Source organism: Myotis lucifugus, unplaced genomic scaffold (genome assembly GCF_000147115.1).
Source record: "Myotis lucifugus unplaced genomic scaffold, Myoluc2.0 scaffold_0, whole genome shotgun sequence".
Lineage (NCBI taxonomy): Eukaryota > Metazoa > Chordata > Mammalia > Chiroptera > Vespertilionidae > Myotis > Myotis lucifugus.
Genome location: NW_005871048.1, coordinates 25,285,862 through 25,296,456, shown reverse-complemented (window position 1 = coordinate 25,296,456; position 10,595 = coordinate 25,285,862). Strand labels below are relative to the sequence as shown.

The 10,595-nt window shown below is 39.9% G+C and overlaps 1 pseudogene; it reads left to right on the top strand.

Annotated features, from left to right (window-relative positions):
- The first annotated feature begins 1,224 nt into the window (after positions 1 to 1,224).
- On the top strand, positions 1,225 to 1,720 carry LOC111826744 (annotated as a pseudogene).
- The last annotated feature ends 8,875 nt before the right edge of the window (positions 1,721 to 10,595 follow it).

Genomic DNA, 10,595 nt, shown 5'->3' with positions numbered 1-10,595 from the left:
AGGCCTAGAGTCAGGAAGAAGCCTGCCTAACATTTAGTCAAGCTAAGGGAACTTTAAGGCCATCTTGGTTACGGCCTATGAGAAAACAACAGCAAACAAATTTTTTTTTTACAACTTACAAAACATCTGTCAAAGTGGTCTAATTTCACTGGATTTCTTTTTAAGAGGCATAAAAACCCTTAATTATTCAGGAAAAATTTATGGGCAGAGTTAACCTCATGTTCAGCAAAAGAACTTATATTCCCCTGTCTCATGCCATTAGTTTTCTTGGGATGCCATGAAATCTGTACTGAGTAGAGTAGACAGCCTCTCACAGAAATTTCCCCTGAGTTCAAACACTGGCTGCTACGACCTGAATACAACAATTTTGGAGTGTTACCAACACAGAGGAAAAGATTTAGTAATAGAAATCAAATAAAGCCCTTTTATTGCAGTCATTTAGAAACTTATTTGGTTGGGGGAGGGAGAGTTAATGAAATATACAAGCCATATTAAAGAGAAAACAGAAGTAAGGAGTTGAAGGAAAATCTCACTCTTCTCTCAAGCTATGAAGCCCCTCCTGGATTTCCTTCCCTTCCTACCAGACCCCTCAATCAACTCAATGATATCTTCCAGCTTCCTAAATATACTTACCTACTTGACCTTGTACCTTAACCCAACCCTAACAATCCCTAAACTTGGATCTTTTCAACAATTTACTTTCTCTGCCATTACTGTTGCCACGTTTAATTTTATTGGAGAGATCTCCCAACTTTTATCTACTGGAAGCATTACATATGTAAAGTTTCTACAGACAGAATAATGCCCCCACAAAGATGCTCACATCCCAATCCCCAGAATCTGGGAATATGTGACCTTACTTTCAAGTGTGATTAAGTTAAAAGTCTTAAAATTGGGAGATTTTCTTGGATTATCCAAGTGGACCTAAGGGACAAAATCAAAAGAAAAGATGTGACAACAGAAGCAAAGAGATGGAATGCTGTGCTTTGAAGATGAAGGAAGGGGTCACGAGCCAAACAGTGCAGGTATTTGCTAGAAGATGGAAAAAGCAAGGATGCAAATTCTCCCCTGGATCCTCCAGAAGAAACACAGCCCTGCAGATACCTTGAGTCTAGCCCCATAATATTTAGCTCAGACTTCTGACCTCTTGCACTGTAAGATAATAAATATGTGACTTTCCCAGGTGGCTGCCAAAGATGGCAGAGAGGTAGGTCCCACTGCTCAATGACTGATGCCATCTCCTGGCCACCAGGGGCCATCATGAGCAAGCAGGTACTTCTGGGCCAGAAGATGGTGGCCGTGTACTATAAGGGCATCAGCGTTTCTGGCAATTTCTACAAAAACAAAGGCAGACCATTCAAGATGTGCTGCCCCTCAAGACCAAGGGAAGCCAGGCTGCCCTGGACCCCCTGCGTGTCTGATGGGATCCTGTTGCCCTATGATGGGAAAAAAGCAGGTGGTGCGTTCTGGTGTCCTCAAGGTTGTGCACCTAAACACTATGTAAAAATTTGCATATCTGGGAAGCCACGAGGTTGGCTGGAAGTATCAGTTGGTGACAGCTACCCTAGAAGAGAAGAGGAAGGAGAAGGCCAAGATCCAGTACTGGAAGAAAAAACAGGTCATGAGACTATGGGAACAGAACAAAAAGAACATGGAGAAGAAAACAGACCTATACTCAGAGCCCCTGACGACTCACAAACTCCTGGACTGCACCCAATAGACCTCTTATTCTTTATGCTTGGCCTGGCCTGCCCTTCCACAGTGAAGTGGGAAAAATGAAGAGGGGAACGTGCCATGAAGTCATAGCAGAGTGAAGGAGAGAACAAATCTGGATGGAGAAATATACTATACAGGCTGGATCAGAGTCCCAGGGGCGCCACAGTGAGAGGATTCAGCCCAGGTCCACAGCAGGATCCCCTATAACTCTGTCCAGCACAATTTCCCTTGCTCATGTGAACAAACAGGCCATTCTCTCACAGCAGAACGTGGCTGGCCCCCCAGGCTTTCCATTCAGTGGCGAGGGCGCCATCCGTCTACTTAATGGACTACATCCTGAAAATAGTTTATGCTTAGATGCCTACAACAAACCAACATTTCCAACTAAAGCAACAATGAGTTAACAATAATGTTAATTATTTCAAATGATAATGATTTTTCTCTTAAGATATATTCACATTGGACCATATATAACCAAAAATCTGCAAACCATGTTTTCCAAAATTATGAATACTAACATTTCTATATTCCACTTATAGGGTGAAATTGTTAAGGACATGATCTTTGGAATAAGACTGTGTGGTATCCAGAATTGTGCCCCACCCCCCCAAAAAAAATTGCTGATGGGAATTAACTTTGCTCATCAGCTGACCTTACAATACAGAGATCATCCTGAATTATGTTATCAAAAGGGTCCTTTAAGTATACAAGTGAGGCTAGTGGGGAGGTGAGAGTGATGCAACACCGTGAAAAGGACTCAGCTTGCCTTTGCTGGCTTTGAAGGTGGAGGAAGGGGGCCAGGAGTCAGGAAGGCAGGCAGCCTCTAGAAGCTGGAAAAGGCAAGGAAATGGATTCTCCCCTGAAAGGAATGCAGCCCTGCTCTACCTTGATTTTAACCCAGGGAAACTTTTGTCAGACTTGTGACCTTTAGAAACATCAGATATTAAATTTTTAAATTTTTGTTGGTTAAGATGCTAAATTTGTGACCACTTGCTTTGGCAGCAATAGAAAATTACATGGGTCAATTTCTGACTATCATTCAGCACCGGTGGGAGTTTGAGAAAATTACTTAACATTTCTATTCCTATTTATCTGTAAAATGAGATTAGTAATACTATCTACTTGCGGGTGAAATATTTAAGACAATGCCAGATACATATTAAGTTCTCAATAAATGTTAAATGCTGTTATTGTAATGTTATTGTTGTTTTGTATTTACCTTCCTCTTTGATGTTTATCATGATTTGACCTAAGAACTGTATGTGAAATGTATGGGGTTTTTAAAAATTCATTTAAGCAGCACAAGAAAAATGCCTGCTAACTTTTAATAGCTTTAAAGTCCTGAACTGCCTGGAGTACTTTCTTAGGATGTTTTGTTTTTAGCTTTGAACACCTAAATCATCTTGCTTATTTCTAACTTGCTAGGACAAGCTGTTCTACACCATTTTTTAAAAGAACGTTTTTACTTCTTGAGGACTTAATTACAGTGCTGCTGGTTGAGGAGTCTGCATTGTAAACTAAGACCTTGAAATAAACAGTTATTTCAGTTCTTGATAAAACTGAGTGAAAGTGCGTTCTCTGATTAGCTTGTTGGCAAGGAGGTCACCGTGATAATGGGATAAAATTAGTCACACTTGCCAATGACCTCATACTTAGTACAGATGTGTGTGTTTATGGTACATCTAGCCATTTTATTTGGGAAATGTAATAAGTGTTTGCAGTATTTGATTAACTTAAATAATTTACATTTTCACAAGAGAAAAGTTTTGTTAGACACATAAAACATAAAGTCCTTTTATTTTTAATAGGTTCTGGGATCCTCTGAGATATCCCAAATCTTAGCAATATTCATCTTTATGCCTACAAAGAGTGAAGAGTCCTATATTATTAATAACTATACTCTCAATAGTTATTAATAATAGAAATGTCTTTTATTGTTACTGACAGCAACATACATTTGAAAGTATAAAAGAGCACTGTTTAGAAAAGAGGTTTTAGTAACTCACCACATCTGTGCTAGTTCCAATCGCTGACGAAAGAGAATAGATTGAGCTTCCTTATGTGCCACTCACTCATTGATTTATTCATTCTTTCAACAAATATTTATTAAGCTGTGTAATGTTCTAGGAATTATGAAACTCCTTCAAAAATAAATCATGTATTGTTCAGGAATATAACATATATATATTCTAATTGATTTTAAAACCCACAAAATTCACAATAGTGCTGCCTCTGGGGAAGGTAGAGAGGTGGGCTGGGAAAAGAATGTGCAGGTAGCTGCAGTGGTGTGGGCAGTGTAGGATTTCTGTGTTGGGTGGTAAGTCTTCAGATGCTGGTTCTATTATAATCTTTTATAATATACATACACTTTATTTACATCAAATATTCATTTTAAAATGGAACAACCAATTTATGCCTTAAGGAGGTTGTAGTCTTGAATGCTCTCCACAACTCGACTATTTCTTATATTTTGTACTGTAACCATAGCCTCTCAGCCCTCAATTCTTAGGAGTGTTGCCCTTTCTTTAGGGAAAACAAAAGCTATATACATCTAATTTTTTTTAAAAAAATCCTTGATTGACATTATTATGAACTTACATGTGATTGCTTGTCCATATTCAAAGACCTGAGGATCATCACTGTCTAATGAGAAGAACAATGGGTATACTTGCTTGTTTCCTGCCTGTTTCCTGCTAGTTGAGCTTAAGGCCAGCTAGAGTCAGCCCCAGCACATTTCATGTATAATATAGTGTGAAATAGTCGAAAGTCAAGTTTCTAAACCCAGTTCTAGTAGTAAGTCATTGCATGACCTTATGTAAGCAACAAAATTCTCTGTATTTTATTTATTTGTTTGTTTGTTTATATTATTTAATTTGTTGCAGTGACATTGGTTAATAAGGCTAAATAGGTTTCAGGTGTGCATCTCTATGACACATGATTTGTATACTACATTGTGTGCCCACCACCCAAAGTCAAATCATCTTCTGCCATCATATATTTGGTTCCCTTTACCACCTTCCACCCTGCTTCCCTCGAGGAATACTGTTGTCTGGTGTGTGTGTGTGTGTGTGTGTGTGTGTGTGTGTGTGTGTGTATTAATATACATGAAATATTACTATAAGGACTCACAAGGATCTATTATTCTGGTGACATCTGAGGAGGGAAAGTTGGAGACTCAAAGACAGAGGGAGATTCCCTGGGAACCCTTCTGTACCTTTCAAATTTTGAACCATCAAACATATCTCCTATTTGATAAAGAAAGAATAGATGGATGAATGAATCACAACATCTGGCATAAAATACGTGTTCAAAAATGCATAGCTTTCATCCCTGGCTTGTGTGGCTCACTTGGTTAGAGCCTTTTCCTGTGCACCAGAAGGTTATAGGTTTGATTCCCAGTCAGGGCACATACCTGGGTTTTGGTTCAATCCCTGGTCAGGATGATCAACAGGTGTATCTCTCTCACGTAGATGTGTTTCTCTCTCTCCCTCTCTCTTCTATCTTTCCTCTCTAAAAATCAAGCAAACAAAAATTCTTAGTTTGTATTCTTTGCCAACCCCATCTAAATTATTTTAAAACTAAATATATACATTTTAACCCTTTATTAATTTCTCCTATAATTTCAAATATTTGATTTCCTCCTTTAAACAAAATAAACAGTAGCCCTAGCAAGTTTAGCTCAGTGGATAGATCATCAGCCTGCAAACCCCAGGGTCCCAGGTTTGATTCCTGTCAAGGGCACGTACCTCAGTTGCAGGCTCTTCCCTGGCCTGGGCCCTGGTCAGGGCATGTGCAGGAGACAACCAATTGATGTGTTTCTCTCACATTGATATTTCTCTCTGTCTTTTCCTCTCTCTTCCACTCTCTCTAAAAATCAATGGAAAAATATCCTCGGGTAAGGATTAAAAAAAATAAATAAATAAACAGGAAATCTGCCAGTTTTTTAAATCCATATTTTCCTATGGCATCAATTGCAGAAAATAAAATAGAATCCTGTATCTTTCAGCAGGTTCTGAATACACACACACACACACACACACACACACATACACACACACACACGTGACCCGGCACGTGAAATCGCGTGAGATCTGGGACCCCGGGGCTCCTGGATGGATTGCCCCAAAGAGGTAGGCCGGAGCTGGGGGTTCCACCTCCGCAGCACGCATGCAGCATCAAGTCCTTGCCCACCAACGCGCACCTCATCACACACGCAGTCCCACCCACCTGTGTGTGCCCACTGCGCACGCAGCCTCCTTGTGATAGCGTGAGGGCGTGACGACCACCTAGGCTATTATTAGTATAGATATATAGCCCATTTCAAACCCAAACTGAACTCAAGGACATTAGAAATGAGAGAACAAGCTCAAGACACCTCTGTACTTCTCAAAAGGGAACAAGGTGAACTCTGCCTGCAGAGCCCAGCCACGTCATCGTTTGGATTCAGCCTCCTCTCCAAATCTGACTCTTAATTGAAGAGCCAACAAACAAGAAAATGTTCCAGGAAAGGGAAGAGGCCAACAATGCTACAAATCCAGTAATCCAAGCAGTTGGGAGTATGGACAGAGTAATTCAATTTTATTGTATTTTCCATTTTTCCTCCAATTTTTCTATTGGATTAAGGCAATCACCCTTTACCTATGACTTGCTATTTTTCACCTCTGTTTCCTGTATCATTTTTAGATTGTTAATATGCTGGAATAGGTTTGAGCCATTTGGTATTTCCTATTTCTACTCTCGGGTTATCTGCCTCCTTAGTATTGTCCATCTTTATGAGTGTATTAAAAAAAAAAAAAAAGTAGATTGAGCACTGGCCGGTGCTGTTCAGTGGTTAGAATGTCGGCCTGCACACCAAAAGGTCACTGGTTAGATTCCCAGTAAAGGGCAAATACCTGGGTTATAAGTTTACTCCCCACCCTGGTCAGGGTGGGTGCAGGAGGCAAGCAGTTGATGTGTCTCTTTCACATTGATGTTTCTCTCTCCCCACCTCCCTCCCTTCACTCTCTCTGAGAAGCAATGGAAAAAGTATCCTCATGTGAGGATTAACAAAAATAAATAGTTTGAGATATCACTGTTTTTATTTCCTTTTAACTTCATTTATCACATCTATCGTGCTGCTTGATAAATATTTAATCAACAAAATCTGTGCAGAGAGATTATATGATATGAGACAATGAAAAGTCAATAATAACCATAGACAAGGATATTGAAGGTGAAGCAGTGCAGTCTTGCTACAGGAGGCACATGCATGGGGAGAAGAGGAGGAGCTGTGGGCCCAGAAGAGGAGAAAGCTCCTGTGGTCGGAGGGGGCTGGACAGGTTTTGTTAAGGAAAAGGCCTTGTTGGGAGCTAAAGAATTTGGATAAAGGAATGAAGAGAAGAGAACTTCCCAGGTAGGAGATTCAGGGTGGGTAAGTGTATGGAGAATGGAAAAATCTAAGCCACATTCAGCCAGGAGCTGTCAGCTTGAAGCAATATTTCCCAAAGTGCGGACCATGTAACATGAGAGGTACTAAAGGATGTTAATTGATACAAGGAAAATTATTTCATATTTTTTCTTTATTGATTGAGAGAGAGAAAGAGAGAGAGAGAGAATATCATCAATTTGCTGTTCCACTTATTTATGCATTCATTGGTTGATTCTTGAATGTGTCCTGACTGGGGATCGAACCTGCAACCTTGGAATATTGGGGACAATGCTCTAAACAACTGAGCTACCTGGCCAGGGCTATTTCATATTTTAATAGTTGAAAACCATACATATAGAGGCTAGACTTATCTAAAACAAACAGAGGTAAGGAATCCCATTCGTGAGTTCCCGCCTTTACTCAGCACTACATCTGACACCTCAGGTTCCTCAGGAAGTCTCCCGGAGTCCTCAGCACCCATGTAAACTCCAGGACCAAGGACATTCTGATGGAGTGCAGCAATAAAAGAATCTCAGGACTAGAGCAACCATTGTACGTTTCCCCCATTACTGGAGACCCAATACCCCCATTGTACTCTGCCTGGGAAGGCCAGGTGGGGGCTGTCACCCAGACTGAAGATATGGGACCATGAAGGGGTTCAGCTATTTGGCAAAAGACTCAGGATAGTAAATTTATTTCAATTTTAAAAGTGAGTTGTCTTGGAAGAAAAACGGTCAGTAGTAATTCATAGAATGAAGAAAATGAACTAGGTCAGTGGTTACCAAATGTTTGTGGATCTTATGCACTACTAAATTTTCAAAGAACAAAAGAAGATATGATGAAAGGCCTAAAGGTTAATTTTGCCAAATATGGCAGGGATTGGGTAATTTGTCACTAATCCTGCTTCTCCTTCCGCCTGAGCACACAGCTAACCTGTAGTCTCAGCCTCCTTTGCTATTAAGTTTGGCCACGTGGTGAATTCTGGCCAATGAAATGGGAATAGAAGTGATGTGCTCCACTTCCAGCCATGACCAATAAAATGCTCCCTCCTTAAATCTTCCTTCTCTTGCTACGCTTGCTGGCTGAATGGAGAAGACTTTGGGGACCTAGGTGAGGGCAGAGCCACAAGGTGGAAGGAGGCTGGTTGTCTGAGTGAACATAAGTAATACTCCCTGTATTCAGATTTCACTTGAGGAAAACAAGAAATTTATTGGGTTAATCCATGGATATTTAAGAATTACAGCAGTTGTCATTATTTACCATAACATATATACCAAGTGAGGACACTTAAAAAGATACCATCTGCTATCACAAAGAAAGGACATTTTAAAATAAAAATTGTAGGAAGCATCCAATCTCTAGAAACAAGAGCAGTCCTTCAGATTGAAAAGCTAGTTCTCTGAAAAACTCATTGCCTTGAACCTGATTTTTCTTATTTCACCAGGAATGAGTGATAACTTCATTGCAGACAATCATTGGTCCATGAACCAACATTGAACCTCTGGGACACGTGACTCTCCATTCAGTCAGAACTCAAGTGACAGGCTGAATTCACCTGCTCAAGTAAAGTTGCCAGGGGACAGCCTCTCTCTATCTCTGTGTTGCTTCATTTCCAGCAGGCTCTGTTTACATGGTAGCTTCCAGTCTCCAGGCTAACATGAGCATAGCTCCTTGAGAAGTCCCAGGGTCAGTGAGTGCTCACCCTAACCCAACACTGCAGCCAGCAGGACAGGAGGTGCCGTGTGGCCAGGCCTGGGTCATGTCCAGGGCTGATTCCCCAAAGAAAATAAGTGTGTTCTGTTACCCAAAGAAAGGAGAATGAGCCCCCTGGGGCCAAAACAGCAGCTCCCCACTACAGTTCCCAGTGCCCTTCCAGTTCCAAAGTCCTGCTTGTGACTGGGGCAATCTGACTCGGAGAAGCTGAGAGAAGATCACAGTACCATATGGGATTCCTCACAGTTGGCGCCATAATGTGCAGAAGACCTTCAATGAAGATTCTGTCTGGCTTTTCAGTGGGATTTAAAACAAAGTGTGGGAGAAGAATTTTAGTTTGCAATGAAGCACTTTGAAGATGAGAGGCAAGTGTATAGTAATCAAGCAAGCAATATATTTCAAATAAAATGTGTTCTTATCCATACCAAGATAGATATAGATGCCAAATTCTTGGGCTTATTAATGTAAAATGTGAGCTTTGTTTAGTCTTAAGAGCATAGAAACAAATGAGATAAATTTGGGATAGTTAAAAACACAGTTTCTCCATCTATCATAATATTTTTACATACTATTAGTGTCATTCCAACTGTGAAAAAAAATTCAAGCTAAAGATATGCAATACTTTGTATTTCCGAGTCCACATAATTCTTTTCTCTCCTGAAATCTGTTGCCTTTCTTCATTCTAACTTGGTGATTCTTGGTATAATTAAATGTTCTTTTTCTTTACCCAGATTAGTATAGAGTTTCAGGCTTTCAATTCAAGTCCAATAGAATTTAATATCTCTCCAATTCCTTTGAAAGACCTGCACTATCATTTTGGTTTCTTTCACTCTAATCACACTAGGATACTGGATTTATTTTCCTATTTCTAACAGTCTAGCCTGGGCTCATAAAATGTAACCCAGTACATATCTGCCAGAAATAATTAGACAATGAAGAATTTTCAAATCTAGTTCAGATAAAAACTACAATATTATTCTCCATTCACTGGTGTTCTTCAGGCTATTTTTTCTTTTCATCTCTGCTGTCAGAATTCAGTCAAGAGTCCTTCAATACAAGTGCTCAACGTAGTAATAAATATTTTTCTGCTTCTTCTGTTCATACTCTTTTCTCCCAGGCAAACATAAAGGCTAACTCTTGTCTGTATTGCTTCAAGACTCTCTGCCCTGAATCACATGTGACATTGCACTTTTATATTTTTCCTCAAAAAAAGAGAAAAAAAATCTATAGTACTACACATCTGCTTGCTATTTCTAATCTATCAAAAACATCAACCTGTTTTGGAAATTGAGTATTCATAATTATTAACTATGATGATCAAATATAAAGATAAAATTTACAGATTTTCCTAAGATATTTGACATTTTTAAAGTACTCTGAATTAATCAATTACTCATTCTCTTAGCAAATGTTTTTTTTGAGTCCCTGATTGTGCCAGGCATTACGGTCAAAAAGCTGAAGACACAGCATTACACCAAACACTAGATCCTGCCCTCATAGAGATTATATTCTAGAAAAGGAAGCAGGAAGTAAACACATGAACAACCACAACAAAATGTTGTTTTGTGAGAAACAAACTGGGTAAAGAGGTTGAGAGTAAGTGATGGAGAATACCTAAGGAAGTCCTCTCCAAGGATACAACATCTGAACTGAGACCAAGGGGATGAGAAAAAGACAGCCACACTATGGAGCTGGGGGGCAGGGGGGGCGGGGGGGGACTACCTTCTAGGCAGAGAAAACACTTGAACAAAAGTCTAGA